The sequence below is a fragment of the Pseudophryne corroboree genome, chromosome 2, assembly GCF_028390025.1.
Source record: "Pseudophryne corroboree isolate aPseCor3 chromosome 2, aPseCor3.hap2, whole genome shotgun sequence".
NCBI lineage: Eukaryota > Metazoa > Chordata > Amphibia > Anura > Myobatrachidae > Pseudophryne > Pseudophryne corroboree.
The window spans coordinates 344,760,361-344,779,397 of record NC_086445.1 but is presented as its reverse complement, the minus strand read 5'-3'; the positions used below and the strand labels follow the sequence as shown (position 1 = coordinate 344,779,397).

The following is a 19,037-nucleotide window of genomic DNA, read 5'->3' as shown; positions in this document are numbered from 1 at the left end:
CACTCCCCAACTGAAAAAGGCACCGACCTTTCAACCGCAGCCCTTTCGTTCCTTTAAAAATAAGCGAGCAAAGGGCTATTCATATCTGCCACGAGGCAGAGGACGAGGGAAGAGACAGCAACAGGCAGCTCCTTCCCAGGAACAGAAGCCCTCCCCGGCTTCTACAAAAGCCTCAGCATGACGCTGGGGCTTCGCAAGCGGACTCGGGGGCGGTAGGCGGTCGTCTCAAGAATTACAGCGCGCAGTGGGCTCACTCGCAGGTAAATCCCTGGATCCTGCAGATAATATCTCAGGGGTACAGGTTGAAATTAGAGACAGAGCCACCTCGCCGTTTCCTGAAGTCTGCTTTACCAACGTCCCCCTCAGAAAGGGAGACGGTTTTGGAAGCCATTCACAAGCTGTATTCTCAGCAGGTGATAGTCAAGGTACCTCTTCTACAACAAGGGAAGGGGTATTATTCCACTCTTTTTGTGGTACCGAAGCCGGATGGCTCGGTAAGGCCTATTCTAAATCTGAAGTCCTTGAACCTGTACATAAAGAAGTTCAAGTTCAAGATGGAGTCACTCAGAGCAGTGATAGCGAACCTGGAAGAAGGGGACTTTATGGTATCCTTGGACATCAAGGATGCGTATCTCCACGTTCCAATTACCCCTCACACCAGGGGTACCTCAGGTTCGTTGTACAAAACTGTCACTATCAGTTTCAGACGCTGCCGTTTGGTTTGTCCACGGCACCTCGGGTCTTTACAAAGGTAATGGCCGAGATAATATTTCTTCTTCGAAGAAAAGGCGTATTAATTATCCCATACTTGGACGATCTCCTAATAAGGGCAAGGTCCAGAGAACAGCTAGAGATGGGTTTAGCACTATCTCAAGAGGTGCTAAAGCAGCACGGATGGATTCTGAATATTCCAAAATCCCAATTAATGCCGACAACTCGTCTGCTGTTCCTGGGGATGATTCTGGACACAGTTCAGAAAAAGGTTTTTCTTCCCGAAGAAAAAGCCAAGGAGTTATCTGACCTGGTCAGGAACCTCCTAAAACCAGGAAAGGTGTCTGTACATCAATGCACAAGAGTCCTGGGAAAAAATGGTAGCTTCTTACGAAGCAATCCCTTTCGGCAGATTCCATGCAAAGGGATCTGTTGGACAAATGGTCAGGGTCGCATCTTCAGATGCACCTGCGGATAACCCTGTCGCCGAGGACAAGGGTATCCCTTCTGTGGTGGTTGCAGGAGGCTCATCTATTGGAGGGCCGCAGATTCGGCATGCAGGATTGGATCCTGGTGACCACGGAGGCCAGCCTGAGAGGCTGGGGAGCAGTCACACAGGGAAGAAATTTCCAGGGAGTGTGGTCGAGCCTGAAAAAGTCTCTTCACATAAGCATTCTGGAACTAAGAGCAATCTACAATGCTCTAAGCCAGGCGGAACCTCTGCTTCAAGGAAGACCGGTGTTGATCCAGTCGGACAACATCACGGCAGTCGCCCATGTAAACAGACAGGGCGGCACAAGAAGCAGGAGGGCAATGGCAGAAGCTGCCAGGATCCTTCGCTGGGCGGAGAATCACGTGATAGCACTGTCAGCAGTATTCATCCCGGGCGTGGACAACTGGGAAGCAGACTTCCTCAGCAGACACGACCTTCACCCGGGAGAGTGGGGACTTCATCCAGAAGTTTTCCACATGCTATTAAACCGTTGGGTAAAACCAATGGTGGACATGATGGCGTCTCGCCTCAACAAAACACTGGACAGGTATTGCGCCAGGTCAAGAGATCCGCAGGCAATAGCTGTGGACGCGCTGGTAACACCTTGGGTGTACCAGTCGGTATATGTGTTTCCTCCTCTGCCTCTCATACCAAAGGTATTGAGGATTATACGGCAAAGAGGAGTAAGACTAGTGGCTCCGGATTGGCCAAGAAGGACTTGGTACCCGGAACTTCAAGAGATGGTCACGGACGATCCGTGGCCTCTACTTCTGAGAAGGGACCTGCTTCAGCAGGGTACTTGTCTTTTTCAAGACTTACCGCGGCTGCGTTTGACGGCATGGCGTTTGAATGCCAGATCCTAAAAGGAAAAGGCATTCCAGAAGAAGTCATTCCTACCTTGATAAAGGCAAGGAAGGAAGTCACCGCGAAGCATTATCGCCGTATTTGGCGAAAATATGTTGCGTGGTGCGAGCAGCGGAGTGCTCCGATGGAGGAATTTCAACTGGGTCGTTTTCCTACATTTCCTGCAATCAGGATTGTCTATGGGTCTCAAATTGGGATCTATTAAGGTTCAAATTTCGGCCCTATCAATATTCTTCCAAAAAGAATTGGCCTCAGTCCCTGAGGTCCAGATTTTTATCAAAGGAGTACTGCATATACAGCCTCCTGTGGTGCCTAAGGTGGCACCGTGGGATCTAAATGTAGTTTTAGATTTCCTCAAATCCAATTGGTTTGAACCACTAAAGAATGTGGATTTGAAATATCTCACATGGAAAGTGACTATGTTACTGGCCCTGGCTTCGGCCGGGAGAGTATCTGAACTGGCGGCTTTGTTTTATAAAAGCCCTTATTTAATTTTCCATTCGACATAGGGCAGAGCTGCGGACGCGTCCGCATTTTCTCCCTAAGGTGGTATCAGCGTTTCACCTGAACCAGCCTATTGTAGTGCCTGCGGCTACAGACGACTTGAAGGACTCCAAGTTGTTGGACGTTGTCAGAGCCTTAAAATATACATTTAAAGGACGGCTGGAGTCAGAAAATCTGACTCGCTGTTTATACTGTATGCACCCAACAAGTTGGGTGCACCTGCTTCTAAGCAGTCGATTGCTCGTTGGATTTGTAACAAAATTCAACTTGTACATTCTGTGGCAGGCCTGCCACAGCCTAAATCTGTTAAGGCCCATTCCGCAAGGAAGGTGGGCTCATCTTGGGCGGCTGCCCGAGGGGTCTCGGCATTACAACTCTGCCGAGCAGCTACGTGGTCAGGGGAGAACACGTTTGTAAATTTTTACAAATTTGATACCCTGGCAAAGGAGGACCTGGAGTTCTCTCATTCGGTGCTGCAGAGTCATCCGCACTCTCCCGCCCGTTTGGGAGCTTTGGTATAATCCCCATGGTCCTTTCAGGAACCCCAGCATCCACTTAGGACGATAGAGAAAATAAGAATTTACTTACCGATAATTCTATTTCTCGGAGTCCGTAGTGGATGCTGGGCGCCCATCCCAAGTGCGGATTATCTGCAATACTTGTACATAGTTATTGTTAACTAATTCGGGTTATTGTTTAGGAAGCCATCTTTCAGAGGCTCCTCTGTTATCATACTGTTAACTGGGTTTAGATCACAAGTTGTACGGTGTGATTGGTGTGGCTGGTATGAGTCTTACCCGGGATTCAAAATCCTCCCTTATTGTGTACGCTCGTCCGGGCACAGTACCTAACTGGAGTCTGGAGGAGGGTCATAGGGGGAGGAGCCAGTACACACCACCTGACCTGTAAAAGCTTTACTTTTGTGCCCTGTCTCCTGCGGAGCCGCTATTCCCCATGGTCCTTTCAGGAACCCCAGCATCCACTACGGACTCCGAGAAATAGAATTATCGGTAAGTAAATTCTTATTTTTTAGTCAGGGAATCCGACCAAGCCACCCCAGCTCTGCACATCCAGGCTGAGGCGATCGCTGGTCGCAGTATAACACCAGTATGTGTGTATATACTTTTTATGATATTTTTCCAGCCTCCTGTCAGCTGGCTCCTTGAGGACGGCCCTATCTATAGACGGTACCGCCACTTGTTCTGATAAGCGTGTGAGCGCCTTATCCACCCTAAGGGGTGTTTCCCAACGCGCCCTAACTTCTGGCGGGAAAGGGTATACCGCCCATATTTTCTATCGGGGGGAACCCACGCATCATCACACACTTCATTTAATTTATCTGATTCAGGAAAAACTACGGTAGTTTTTTCACATCCCACATAATACCCTCTTTTGTGGTACTTGTAGTATCAGAAATATGTAACACCTCCTTCATTGCCCTTAACGTGTGGCCCTAATAAGGAATACGTTTGTTTATTCACCGTCGACACTGTGTCGACCGACTAAAGTAAACGGGCGTCTTAAAAAACCCCTGACGGTGTTTTTGAGACGTCTGGACCGGTACTAATTGTTTGTCGGCCGTCTCATGTCGTCAACCGACCTTGGCGCGTGTTGACATTATCACGTAATTCCCTAAATAAGCCATCCATTCCGGTGTCGACTCCCTAGAGAGTGACATCACCATTACAGGCAATTGCTCCGCCTCCTCACCAACATCGTCCTCATACATGTCGACACACACGTACCGACACACAGCACACACACAGGGAATGCTCTGATAGAGGACAGGACCCACTAGCCCTTTGGAGAGACAGAGGGAGAGTTTGCCAGCACACACCAAAAACGCTATAATTATATAGGGACAACCTTATATAAGTGTTTTCCCTTATAGCATCTTTTTTATATATTTCTAACGCCAAATTAGTGGCCCCCCTCTCTGTTTTAACCCTGTTTCTGTAGTGCAGTGCAGGGGAGAGCCTGGGAGCCTTCCCTCCAGCCTTTCTGTGAGGGAAAATGGCGGTGTGCTGAGGAGATAGGCCCCGCCCCTTTTTCGGCGGCCTCGTCTCCCGCTCTTAACGGATTCTGGCAGGGGTTAAATATCTCCATATAGCCCCCGGAGGCTATATGTGAGGTATTTTTAGCCAAAAAAGGTTTTCATTTGCCTCCCAGGGCGCCCCCCTCCCAGCGCCCTGCACCCTCAGTGACTGCCGTGTGAAGTGTGCTGAGAGGAAAATGGCGCACAGCTGCAGTGCTGTGCGCTACCTTAAGAAGACTGAGGAGTCTTCTGCCGCCGATTCTGGACCTCTTCTCGTTTCAGCATCTGCAAGGGGGCCGGCGGCGAGGCTCCGGTGACCATCCAGGCTGTACCTGTGATCGTCCCTCTGGAGCTAATGTCCAGTAGCCAAGAAGCCAATCCATCCTGCACGCAGGTGAGTTCACTTCTTCTCCCCTAAGTCCCTCGTTGCAGTGATCCTGTTGCCAGCAGGACTCACTGTAAAATAAAAAACCTAAGCTAAACTTTTCTAAGCAGCTCTTTAGGAGAGCCACCTAGATTGCACCCTTCTCGGCCGGGCACAAAAATCTAACTGAGGCTTGGAGGAGGGTCATAGGGGGAGGAGCCAGTGCACACCACCTGATCCTAAAGCTTTACTTTTTGTGCCCTGTCTCCTGCGGAGCCGCTATTCCCCATGGTCCTTTCAGGAACCCCAGCATCCACTAGGACGATAGAGAAATTCTGATACTCCAGGGCACTGTGATTCAAAAAAGTTTGGGAACCACTGGTGTACTGTATTGAGCACAGGAAAATGAATGAGTGTATATACACATACACACAGGGTATGCGGTCAGCATATCGCTCGTCGGCATCCTGACTGGGACACCATAAAACCGCCGGTGTACCGGCGAGATAGGCGACTCCCCCTCTATGGGCCTCCATGCCCGCTAGGGGCTTTGTTGTGCTTGTGCCCCTGCCAGCATTTCACCGCTTGGAATGCTGATGTCGGTATACTAACGGCATCCTGTGCGGCGGGATACCATACCGATCCCACACACAGTACCATCCATCCAATAATACCCTTTTCAGACCGCCGCCTATGAACACGGGTTATTGGCACATGAACGCGCATAACTCATCTTCATGTGTGGTCTGAAAGGTGCAAGGGTTGAAATACCAGGTTGAGTAACCTGGTATTTCAATCCTGGTCGTTAGCAGGGTTGTACACGTCTTCAACCCGGCTCACTGTGCGGTGTGAACGGGAGCCGTGTCGATGTGACCCGTTTTCCATTCACACTCTGTGTACGAGCGGCACTTGGAGATCATGAGGCGGGCCGAACGCTGGGAGCTCCCGTGTGCGACACGCCTCAGGCAGTTTGAACGGGGTATAAGTAACTGTTCAAGTACATCCTAATGGACAGCATGATGCACTGCATTTCTCTACATATCACTCGGTAGAGGCTAGTGCAACTAGAGCAATGATTGTGACAATTGCCCAGATTTATCAAGCCTTGGAGAGTGATAAATTGCATGATGATAAAGTACCAGTCAGCCCCTAACTGCCATGTTACAAGATGTGTTTGAAAAATTATAGTTAGGAGCTGATTGGTTGGTACTTTATCACCTTGCAATTTATCACTCTCCAAGGCTTGAGAAATCTGGGCCAATGTGTTCTACGCAGATCTGACTTTGAACCATCTGTGCTACAGTTGCAATGCACGTCAGGTATTGAAATTTTCACAAATGGATTATGAATCACAACAATTTGTTACAAAAACATGAAATATATTATATTGTGCATATTTTTTAATTAATAAATAGTAACAAGAATGTTTTAATGACCAAAAAAATACCATTTTACTAACTATGTCATATATCAGGATTTTTATTGGCCCAATGTCCATAAAATATATTTAGTAATCCAAACAACTCAAGTTCACTTCATACCCATATAATACTACCATATTACATGTCTTCTCTCCATTGCTTTCGGCCCTAGACATGTATCACACAGAGTTAAAATTACTTTGCAGGAACATTCATGTGAATATGCATGCGTGTAGAGACATGCAACCCTCTCCTGCAGATATCAATTTAACATTAAAAAAAGTTCAAGAGTGAGTCATGAATATGAAAGAAATACAATAAGTGGAAATTTGCAACACTGGCTTCCTCACAGACAGCAGCACCACCACTGTGTATGGCAACCAAATAGCCTGCACCACTGGTTATGGCTACCTCACAGCGAGCCAGTACAGAGTATGACTACCTCACAGCAAGGCAGCACTGGGTATGGCTACCTTGCAGCAAGGCAGCACTGGGGAAGGCTACCTCGCAGCAAGGCAGCACTGAGGAAGGTTACCTCGCAGCAAGGCAGCACTGGGGAAGGCTACCTCGCAGCAAGGCAGCACTGGGGAAGGCTACCTCGCAGCAAGGCAGCACTGGGGAAGGCTACCTCGCAGCAAGGCAGCACTGGGCAAGGCTACCTCGCAGCAAGGCAGCACTGGGGAAGGCTACCTCGCAGCTAGCCAGCACTGGGTATGGTTACCTCACAGCAAGGCAGCACTGGGTATGGCTACCTCACAGCAAGGCAGCACTGGGTATGGCTACTTCACAGCAAGGCAGCACTGGGTATGGCTACCTCACAGCAAGGCTGCACTGGGTATGGCTACCTCAGAGTAAGGAGGGACTGGGTATGGCAACCTCATAGCAAGGTAGCACTGGGTATGGCTACCTCACAGAAAGGCAGCACTGGGTATGGCTACATCATAGCAAGGCAGCACTGGGTATGGCTACATCATAGCAAGGCAGCACGGGGTAAGGCTTAGGGATGGCCATCGACCATCAATGATTCAAAATCATTGATGAGCTATGACTGATGTTGAATACTTTTACCATTGACAGGGGGAGAACCAGATGGTTTCCCGCCATCAATGGTTCAGTGCTAACTACAGTATTTTTATTTATTTATTGTCCTCAAAGGGCGGTATTCATATGATATATCATGCCCAATCTCCTTTCTAAAATGATTTCCTTTATTGCGCATATCGTGCCCATAGTAATCAGGTTTAGCTGTGTAAAGGTTTGGGTGCCTTGCTATCCCAGGGGTAGTGAGCTGAAATGGCGATACCACACCCCCGAGGGCAAAAGCAGAACGGGTTTGGAAGGGGGTGAAAACAATTGTCAGGGCAAATGCTAAGCCCGCACCCTGACACCCGCGTAGCCACGCCCCCGGGCTCTGATTGGCCCGCAGTTCATTTTACAGTAATGCAGGGGTGACCATCAATGGGTAAAACCATTGATCATTCCCTTACAGATGGTTTTACAACATCAAGTCCATCTATGTGGAGACAATTGATGGATAACCCACCGATGGACAACCCTAGTAATGCTACCTCACAGCAGGGCAGCACTGGGGAAGGTTACCTCACAGCAGGGCAGCACTGGGTATGGCTACCTCTCTGTCAGGCAGCAGTACTGTATATTATGGCGACTTCAGAGCCAGCAGCAACGTGTCTGATTAGCAATGGGGATAGACACTTGCCGGTGTGACAGGACCATGCTATAGGCTGACAGGAACATCTGTCTGTCACATACATGGCCGCCATCTCCATCGCCTCTACAGTCTTCCATGTACTGTATTATTCATGTACACCAGCGCAGGTAATAGCACACTTCATTCACAGTGCCCACACGCCAGCACTGAGCCGGGTACTGGGCTGCTGCGCTGCAGAAGAGGCAACATATGCTACACCCGCCGCCGCTGGGTAGCATGCCAGTTCCCTGCGCCCATGGAAGTCATACTAGTAGCTGATCGCCTGCTCTAGCACCACAGCAGCCGCTCCACATCTGGAAACGTGAGCCGCCTCTGTAGAGACACGCACCCGAGCATTGCAATGCCTGCTGTCTGCAGGGACGGCGCTCCCCTCCCCCAGTGCCCTGGCTGAGGAAGCACTGACACCCAGCCAGCCGGCGCAGCGCCGGGACAGGGAGCGGCTGACACATGGAAATCTCTGCCACAGTCACACAGCAGCAGCCAGGCCCGGCACAGCACGCCGCCGCCCGGAGCTCATCACCCCGCACAAGGAGCAGTAGCTCAGGCCGAGGCCTAGAGAGAACACCGGTCTTACCTTATGGCAGATGTCTGCTAGGTGACAGCGGTGCGGGGACGACGTCGGGAAATGGATGCGCTGAGAGTGCAGGCGGAGGAGGATCTGCTGCTGCTGTGTGTCAGTGAGGGAGGCAGGCGCCGGGCGGGAGGGTGCAGAGGAGGGAGGGACGAGGAAACTTGTCAACTACACTAATCTCTCTACTAGTACTCTACACAGTCACACACACAGGCTGTACAACGCCGCGCCACACTGACACACGCCCATAGTACTGCTGAGCACTCACACTCCCGGCCACACCGCACTGAGGAAGCTGCGCCATTCGCTACATTACAGGAATAACAACAACATTCTTTATACATTACTATTAATCAGTTCCAGAGCTTCCTGTGTTAGTTATAGTAAACTGCATGTGCAGCACCTGTATGCTATCACAGAGAGGCCCATTGGGAAGCACAAGGCTATACAGACTGCAGTATAATGTTATATGTAATGTGTCAGTGGAATTCGAGCCCCTAATACTGAGGAAATATACACCGTCAGATGCTGTGCACTGGGCACAGAGTGAGTGCAATGCAGAACACAGGCGGAAAGCAATACGCTACTATGCTGTAACCAGCAGATGAGGACTGGCTGAGTCACCGCTCCGGCCAGTGAAAGGCTCCTTTCATCAACATAGATTTTTTTTTTTTTTTTTTACAACAAGGACATAATACCACATTTTACTGATTCAATAAATGATGTATGGTAGCTGTAGTTTTCAAGACACTGTTGGCCTGATTCAGAGGTGGACACTGCTACATCCGCAAATGTTTATATTGGCAGGGACACAGCAGCGATAATATGCGCATTTGCATATTTTCAGAAGACCCTTGTGCACCTGCCTGAGTCTAAATGTGAAAGCACTTTCTGCGCCTACTTTGTGCGCCCAGTTTGGAACTGACGTCAGACACCATCCCTGAAAACGCTCCCAGTAAATGGTCACTTGCCACCCACAAACGGCTATCTCCTGTCACTCACCTTGCGAACGCCCATGCGAATGAAATTTTCGCACCATCCCATCGCTGAACGGCGATGCCCGTTGTTGGTGTCTGACGCGCATGCGTATTGTGGTGCATGCGCAGTTAGTACCTGATCGCCTGCTGTACAAAAACGCACAGCAGCGATCAGATCTGACTGACCCCCATGGTCTCTGTGGAAGCAGCTGTGATAGGGATGACCATCGATGAATCCTAATCATCGATGGTTTATGGCCGATGTTGGATGCTATTGCCATCGATGGGAAAGAACCAGATGGTTTCCCTCAATCGATGGCACAGCATAAACAAATATATATATATTTTTTTTCAAGGTGCTGGAACTCGAAGCCGTCCCTGACACCTGTGAAGCCCCTCCCACGGACTGTGATTGACCCGCGGGTCATTCACATAAATAACACGGATTACCACCGATGAATGAAACCATCAATGGTCTTGAAGGGTTACCTCTTCTGTCTTTGTACATATTACTTTTTATATGATCAGTTTCCTTATAATAATTACAGTGTAAAAGTGAATATTTCTATTTCCCTAGTGAAGGGTTAAAACATGCTTTATGAACTCTTATGTGTTTGCAATGGATGCTGCTGCCCTGTGTTAGATGCCTTTGTCTCTCATACAGATACCAGGCTTGTGTGGGTCTGGCATCCAAGGTCAGCTCTCTACTAGATGAAACCTGCTTTTTCTACTTCTGTGTGTTACTAAAAGATCCTTTGTTAAGTTTCGTCTGATGCAACATATATAACATCTGCCTGGCAACTGCTATATCCAATTATGTTATGTCAAGTATTAACCACCCCTACGTACCCCACCCAGGCACCTACCCCTAAGCCAATGAGCCCTTTTACACTTGTCAGTTCCACCCATATGCATTGTCTTATATACTCTTGTTAACTTTATAATAAACAGTGTGAATTTTAACTGCTTGTGTGTGCATGTACCTAGTGGTTAAAAGTTTACACTCCAGACGTCTGTAAGGCCATCACATCGAGGGTTAAAGAAAATAAGGTCAAATCCTTTCAGCTGGGGGCTCGTCCGGGATTCAGTGATCGTCCCCGAATAATAAAGATAGAAGATTTATTGTCTGTCTTTGCTATGCGGGATTGCGGTCATACACTGAAGCTGAATCCGTGTCAGTGTTCCGGGAACACGTGACAAGGTAATATTTAAGTCCGGGACTTAATATTACGAAGTTTTTAAAACAGGTATCAGGGATACCATAGAATCTTTAATGTCTGGGACTTAAAGATTCGTCTGAGAAGGGACCAGGGGTCCAAGCGCACTTCTCCAAAGACGTTAGTATCTGGGATACTTAAAAATAGACCTGGGAGTCTATACGTAACGTAGAGAATACCCCGATTTGATCGCCTATATATTTTTGTATGTTTGTAGTGAGATAAGTTCTTATATTTGGTCCAGACGGCTGGTAAGTTTTCGTCTGCCAGATATCTTTACTCAAACACTTTTCTTGCTTCCTGTCTAAAACGCTGTATTTTTTCTGACATCTTGTACGAAGGTAAGCGTACCCGTCAAAAGATTTCATGTTCTCATTATACAGATAATATTGTGATATTGTCAACGACTAATTAACTGGTGTTAGCTAATGCATGCATAGAAAGTTTTTGTAAATTGCATTTTTTTTGTTGTGAAATTTCATAGAAAGTCTTTTTGTTGTGAAATTGCATAGAAGGTTTTTTTTGTAAACTGCATTTTTGTTGTGATATTGCATAGACAGTTGTTGTGGGTTGTTGTGGAAATTGCGTAGAAAGCTGGTGTAGATTGCATTTTTACTATGGGAGGGACCTATGTATAAGTAGAGTGTCGTATATTTTAGATAATTTTCTTTTAAAAAGTTGTACTGTTGATTTATATTACTGTCTGACAATGGGCTCTAGTCAGAGTAAAAAAACTGCATATCCCCCGCCCCTCCCTGGTGAGACATGCAGGATGTATGTTGCCCGTAACTCTACCTCAGAGTATTATTTAGTTAACCCATGGGTGGATAATTTAGCGGGATGGACAGAGAAAGCAGGACGGGACCCATTCCTACGGGAAGGCAGTAATTACCTTTTCTATATGGAGATTTAAGAAAAAATGTCAGTTTCCAATAGCACAGAAGCGAAGCTGCAGAGGAATTGTAAGTCTTTGAAATCCCTCTCGCCCCCCCCCCCCTTTTGCATTCCAATGTATCCTGCGCTCAGAGACACAAATCTCTTGGCAGCAGTAACCCTTTCACACTAAATGGGATCGCTTCCAACTTCACTGCTGGAGGGTGCGTCCACTAGCTCTATCCCTAACGCACCAATAACCCAGAGTTTAGATAATAGTAAAACACTGTCCCAAGCCCACCATTACCCTCGATGGCTGTATATCTTATTTACGCAAAACTTGCAAAGGACGCAGCTATACACATATGAAGGAAGTTTTTTTTGCCTGTGTTTTTTTTGCCTGTCGCTGTAGCTTGTAAAAAGAAACCTGCGCCCACTCATAACTATCAGAGCTCCAGACGCTTTGACAGACAGAACCAACCCCGCAGTCAGGGAACATTCCAAAGACCCCGCGCACTGACGGGGCCCGGAGGAGGGTATCCCAGCCTTTATTCAACTCTCCCGTCATAGTGAGATTCACCTCTGCTGCCACTTATTATAAATGGAAGTAAAATTCCCTTTCTCTATCGTCCTAAGTGGATGCTGGGGTTCCTGAAAGGACCATGGGGAATAGCGGCTCCGCAGGAGACAGGGCACAAAAAAGTAAAGCTTTACTAGGTCAGGTGGTGTGCACTGGCTCCTCCCCCTATGACCCTCCTCCAGACTCCAGTTAGATTTTGTGCCCGAACGAGAAGGGTGCAATCTAGGTGGCTCTCCTAAAGAGCTGCTTAGAGAAAGTTTAGTTTAGGTTTTTTTCTTTACAGTGAGTCCTGCTGGCAACAGGATCACTGCAACGTGGGACTTAGGGGGAAAGTAGTAAACTCACCTGCATGCAGAGTGGATTTGCTGCTTGGCTACTGGACACCATTAGCTCCAGAGGGATCGAACACAGGCCCAGCCGTGGAGTCCGGTCCCGGAGCCGCGCCGCCGACCCCCTTGCAGATGCTGAAGCGTGAAGAGGTCCGGAAACCGGCGGCTGAAGACTCCTCAGTCTTCATAAGGTAGCGCACAGCACTGCAGCTGTGCGCCATTTTCCTCTCAGCACACTTCACTGGGCAGTCACTGAGGGTGCAGAGCGCTGGGGGGGGGCGCTCTGAGAGGCAAATATAAACCTTATACAAGGCTAAAAATACCTCACATATAGCCCATAGGGGCTATATGGAGATATTTAACCCCTGCCTGACTGGAAAAATAGCGGGAGAAGAACCCGCCGAAAAAGGGGCGGGGCCTATCTCCTCAGCACACGGCGCCATTTTCTGTCACAGCTCCGCTGGTCAGAACGGCTCCCAGGTCTCTCCCCTGCACTGCACTACAGAAACAGGGTAAAACAGAGAGGGGGGGCACATTAATGGCTATATATATATATATTAAAGCAGCTATAAGGGAGCACTTAATATAAGGATATCCCTTGTATATATAGCGCTTTGTGGTGTGTGCTGGCAGACTCTCCCTCTGTCTCCCCAAAAGGGCTAGTGGGTCCTGTCTTCATTAGAGCATTCCCTGTGAGTTTGCGGTGTGTGTCGGTACGTGGTGTCGACATGTATGAGGACGATATTGGTGTGGAGGCGGAGCAATTGCCAAATATGCAGATGTCACCCCCCAGGGGGTCGACACCAGAATGGATGCCTTTATTTGTGGAATTACGTGATGGTTTATCTTCCCTTAAACAGTCAGTTGAGGACATGAGGCGGCCGGACAATCAATTAATGCCTGTCCAGGCGCCTCAAACACCGTCAGGGGCTGTAAAACGCCCTTTGCCTCAGTCGGTCGACACAGACCCAGACACGGGCACTGATTCCAGTGACGACGGTAGAAATTCAAACGTATTTTCCAGTAGGGCCACACGTTATATGATTTTGGCAATGAAGGAGACGTTACATTTAGCTGATACTACAGATACCGTAAAACAGGGTATTATGTATGGTGTGAAAAAACTACAAACAGTTTTTCCTGAATCAGAAGAATTAAATGACGTGTGTGATGAAGCGTGGGTTGCTCCTGATAAAAAGTTGATAATTTCAAAAAAGTTATTGGCATTATACCCTTTCCCGCCAGAGGTTAGGGCGCGCTGGGAAACACCCCCTAAGGTGGACAAGGCGCTCACACGCTTATCCAAACAAGTGGCGTTACCCTCTCCTGAGACGGCCGCACTTAAGGATCCATCAGATAGAAAGATGGAAGTTATTCAAAAGAATATATACACACATGCAGGTGTTATACTACGACCAGCTATAGCAACTGCCTGGATGTGCAGTGCTGGAGTAGTTTGGTCAGAATCCCTGATTGAAAATATTGATACCCTAGATAGGGACAATGTTTTACTGTCGTTAGAACAAATAAAGGATGCATTTATCTATATGCGTGATGCACAGAGGGATATTTGCACACTGGCATCTCGGGTGAGTGCTATGTCCATTTCAGCCAGAAGAGCCTTATGGACACGACAGTGGACAGGCGATGCGGATTAAAAACGTCACATGGAGGTTTTGCCGTATAAAGGGGAGGAGTTATTTGGAGTTGGTCTATCAGACTTGGTGGCCACGGCTACTGCCGGGAAATCCACTTTTTTACCTCAAGTCACTCCCCAACAGAGAAAGGCACCGACCTTTCAACCGCAGCCTTTTCGCTCCTACAAAAATAAGAGAGCAAAGGGCTTGTCGTACCTGCCACGAGGCAGAGGAAGAGGGAAGAGACACCAACAGGCAGCTCCTTCCCAGGAACAGAAGCCCTCCCCGGCTCCTGCAAAAACCTCAGCATGACGCTGGGGCCTCTCAAGCGGACTCGGGGACAGTGGGGGGCCGTCTCAAAAATTACAGCGCGCAGTGGGCTCACTCGCAGGTAGACCCCTGGATCCTGCAGATAATATCTCAGGGGTACAGGTTGGAATTAGAGACGGATCCTCCTCATCGTTTCCTGAAGTCTGCCTTACCAACCGTCTCTTCCGAAAGGGAGAGGGTGTTGGAAGCCATTCACAAGCTGTACGCTCAGCAGGTGATAGTCAAAGTACCCCTATTACAACAAGGAAAGGGGTATTATTCCACTCTATTTGTGGTACCGAAGCCGGATGGCTCGGTAAGGCCTATTCTAAATCTGAAGTCCTTGAACCTCTACATAAAAAAGTTCAAGTTCAAGATGGAGTCACTCAGAGCAGTGATAGCGAACCTGGAAGAAGGGGACTTTATGGTATCCTTGGACATCAAGGATGCGTATCTACACGTTCCGATTTACCCCGCACACCAGGGGTACCTCAGGTTCATTGTTCAAAACTGTCACTATCAGTTTCAGACGCTGCCGTTCGGATTGTCCACGGCGCCTCGGGTCTTTACCAAGGTAATGGCCGAGATGATGATTCTTCTTCGAAGAAAAGGCGTATTAGTTATCCCATACTTGGACGATCTCCTAATAAGGGCAAGGTCCAGAGAACAGCTGGAGACAGCTTTAGCACTATCTCAAGAGGTGCTAAGACAACACGGGTGGATTCTGAATATTCCAAAATCCCATTTAATCCCGACAACTCGTCTGCTGTTCCTAGGAATGATTCTGGACACGGTTCAGAAAAAGGTTTTCCTTCCAGAGGAAAAAGCCAAGGAGTTATCCGATCTGGTCAGGAACCTCCTAAAACCAGGAAAAGTGTCAGTACATCAATGCACAAGAGTCCTGGGAAAAATGGTGGCTTCTTACGAAGCAATTCCATTCGGCAGATTCCATGCAAGAATATTCCAAAGGGATCTGTTGGACAAATGGTCAGGGTCGCATCTGCAGATGCACCTGCGAATAACCCTGTCACCAAAGACAAGGGTGTCACTTCTGTGGTGGTTGCAGAAGGCTCACCTATTAGAAGGCCGCAGATTCGGCATTCAGGATTGGATCCTGGTGACCACGGACGCCAGCCTGAGAGGCTGGGGAGCAGTCACACAAGGAAGAAACTTCCAGGGAGTATGGACGAGTCTGGAAAAGTCTCTTCACATAAACATTCTGGAACTAAGAGCAATCTACAATGCTCTAAGCCAGGCGGAACTTCTCCTGCAAGGAAAGCCGGTGTTGATTCAGTCGGACAACATCACGGCGGTCGCCCATGTAAACAGGCAGGGCGGCACAAGAAGCAGGAGTGCAATGGCAGAAGCTGCCAAGATTCTTCGCTGGGCGGAGAATCACGTGATAGCACTGTCAGCAGTGTTCATCCCGGGCGTGGACAACTGGGAAGCAGACTTCCTCAGCAGACACGATCTTCATCCGGGAGAGTGGGGTCTACATCCAGAAGTCTTCAACATGTTAATAGACCGTTGGGAAAGACCAATTGTAGACATGATGGCGTCTCGCCTCAACAAGAAACTGGACAAATATTGCGCCAGGTCAAGAGATCCACAGGCAATAGCTGTGGACGCACTGGTAACTCCTTGGGTGTACCAGTCAGTGTATGTGTTTCCTCCTCTGCCGCTCATACCAAAGGTATTGAAGATCATACGGCAAAGAAGAGTAAGAACAATACTAGTGGTTCCGGATTGGCCGAGAAGGACTTGGTATCCGGAACTTCAAGAGATGCTCACGGACGAACCGTGGCCTCTACCTCTGAGAAGGGACCTGCTACAGCAGGGTCCCTGTCTTTTTCAAGACTTACCGCGGCTGCGTTTGACGGCATGGCGGTTGAACGCCAGATCCTAAAAGGGAAAGGCATTCCAGAAGAAGTCATTCCTACCTTGATTAAGGCACGGAAGGAAGTCACCGTGAAACATTATCACCGCATTTGGCGAAAATATGTAGCGTGGTGCGAGGATCGGAGGGTTCCGACGGAGGAATTCCAACTGGGTCGTTTCCTACATTTCCTGCAATCAGGATTATCTATGGGTCTCAAATTGGGATCCATTAAGGTTCAAATTTCGGCCCTGTCAATATTCTTCCAAAAAGAATTGGCCTCTGTCCCTGAGGTCCAGACTTTTGTCAAGGGAGTACTGCATATACAGCCTCCTGTGGTGCCTCCGGTGGCACCGTGGGATCTAAATGTAGTTTTAGATTTCCTCAAATCCCATTGGTTTGAACCATTGAAAAAGGTGGATTTGAAATATCTCACATTGAAAGTGACTATGTTACTAGCCCTGGCCTCTGCCAGGAGAGTATCTGAATTGGCGGATTTATCTTATAAAAGTCCTTATCTAATCTTCCATTCGGATAGGGCAGAACTGCGGACTCGTCCGCATTTTCTCCCTAAAGTGGTATCAGCATTTCATCTGAACCAACCTATTGTGGTGCCTGCGGCCACTAGCGACTTGGAGGACTCCAAGTTGTTGGACGTTGTCAGAGCCTTAAAAATATACATTGCAAGGACGGCTGGAGTCAGAAAATCTGACTCGCTGTTTATATTGTATGCACCCAACAAGTTGGGCGCACCTGCTTCTAAGCAGTCGATTGCTCGTTGGATTTGTAACACAATTCAACTTGCACATTCTGTGGCAGGCCTGCCACAGCCTAAAACTGTAAAAGCCCACTCCACAAGGAAGGTGGGCTCATCTTGGGCGGCTGCCCGAGGGGTCTCGGCATTACAACTCTGCCGAGCAGCTACGTGGTCGGGGGAGAACACGTTTGTAAAATTTTACAAATTTGATACCCTGGCAAAGGAGGACCTGGAGTTCTCTCATTCGGTGCTGCAGAGTCATCCGCACTCTCCCGCCCGTTTGGGAGCTTTGGTATAATCCCCATGGTCCTTTCAGGAACCCCAGCATCCACTTAGGACGATAGAGAAAATAAGAATTTACTTACCGATAATTCTATTTCTCGGAGTCCGTAGTGGATGCTGGGCGCCCATCCCAAGTGCGGATTATCTGCAATACTTGTACATAGTTATTGTTAACTAATTCGGGTTATTGTTAAGGAGCCATCTTTAAGAGGCCCTTTCTGTTGTCATACTGTTAACTGGGTTTAGATCACAAGTTGTACGGTGTGATTGGTGTGGCTGGTATGAGTCTTACCCGGGATTCAAAATGCCTCCCTTATTGTGTATGCTCGTCCGGGCACAGTACCTAACTGGAGTCTGGAGGAGGGTCATAGGGGGAGGAGCCAGTGCACACCACCTGACCTAGTAAAGCTTTACTTTTTTGTGCCCTGTCTCCTGCGGAGCCGCTATTCCCCATGGTCCTTTCAGGAACCCCAGCATCCACTACGGACTCCGAGAAATAGAATTATCGGTAAGTAAATTCTTATTTTTTAGTGGACAGCGGTGCAGCAGCCAGTGTTTTGTGTTCTGACTTATACAGGGATGTACTCCTGTGAACCCTGTTGCCAAAGCTGATGGTAGTTTGGGATTTGTACAGGATCTCAGAGCGATCAATCAGTTAATTGTCCCAATTGCACCAATTGTTCCAGATGTAAACTCACTCATTTCTGCAATCCCTGCAGATGCTGCGTTCTTCTCTTACAGATTTTCTGAGTGTTGAAGAATGCCTTTTTTTTCAGCATACCTGTAGATTCACAGACACAATTACTTTTTGCCTTTTCTTTTGAGGGTAAACAACTTACCTGGTGCAGATTATTGACGCACCTGTTGTCTCCAGGCCACATTGAGGCCCTGGCAACCTCACCATGGTTCAGTCCTGCTACAGTATGCAGATGATCTGCTGCTCTGTAGTAAAACTGAGGAGGCCTGCCGAGAGGATGGTGTTTCATTACTAAACTGGCTTTGTGAATGTGGACACAAGGTGTCCAAAATAAAAATGCAATGGTGTAAAAAGCATGTTGATTACTTAGGTTTTGTGCTCACTCAGGGAGAGAGAAAAGTCAGTCCACAATGCATACAGTCTGTATTGGGCCTGGTCACCCCAACTACCCAGAAGGAACTACTGTCCTTCCTGGGTATGGTAAATTACTGCAGACAGTGGATATCTGATTGCTCTTATTGTGATAACATTTTGAGACAAGCCACACTGAAGGACAAACCTAAAACTGTACAATGGTCACAAGAAATGTTAACTGCATATGAAAGTTTAAAATGTATGTTGATGAAAAGTCCGGCACTTGGCCTCCCCAGTTATGTACTACCTTTCCATCTATATGCAAGGGACAATTGTAAAACCATGGCGGGGGTGCTCACACAGTTTCATGGAGGGAAGTTGCGCCCCGTGGCATTTTTTTTCCAAAGTCATGCCAGTGTCTGTGCAAGGTATGCCTGCCTGCCTCAGGGCTTTGGCA

General features: G+C 48.1%; 1 protein-coding gene across 16 annotated transcripts in view; it reads right to left on the bottom strand.

Annotated features, from left to right (window-relative positions):
• Window positions 1-8,881, bottom strand: part of MBNL2 (muscleblind like splicing regulator 2) — a 363,660-nt gene extending 354,779 nt beyond the window's left edge. For 3 of the 16 annotated variants that reach the window (XM_063953045.1, XM_063953044.1, XM_063953050.1), the window contains exon 1: window positions 8,696-8,872. The gene's annotated coding sequence lies outside the window, so the exon portion shown is untranslated. Of the gene's footprint in view, window positions 1-8,695 lie in introns of all 16 variants that reach the window. The other 13 variants (XM_063953037.1, XM_063953046.1, XM_063953038.1 and 10 more) reach the window with 9 other exon arrangements.
• Window positions 8,882-19,037: the final 10,156 nt, after the last annotated feature.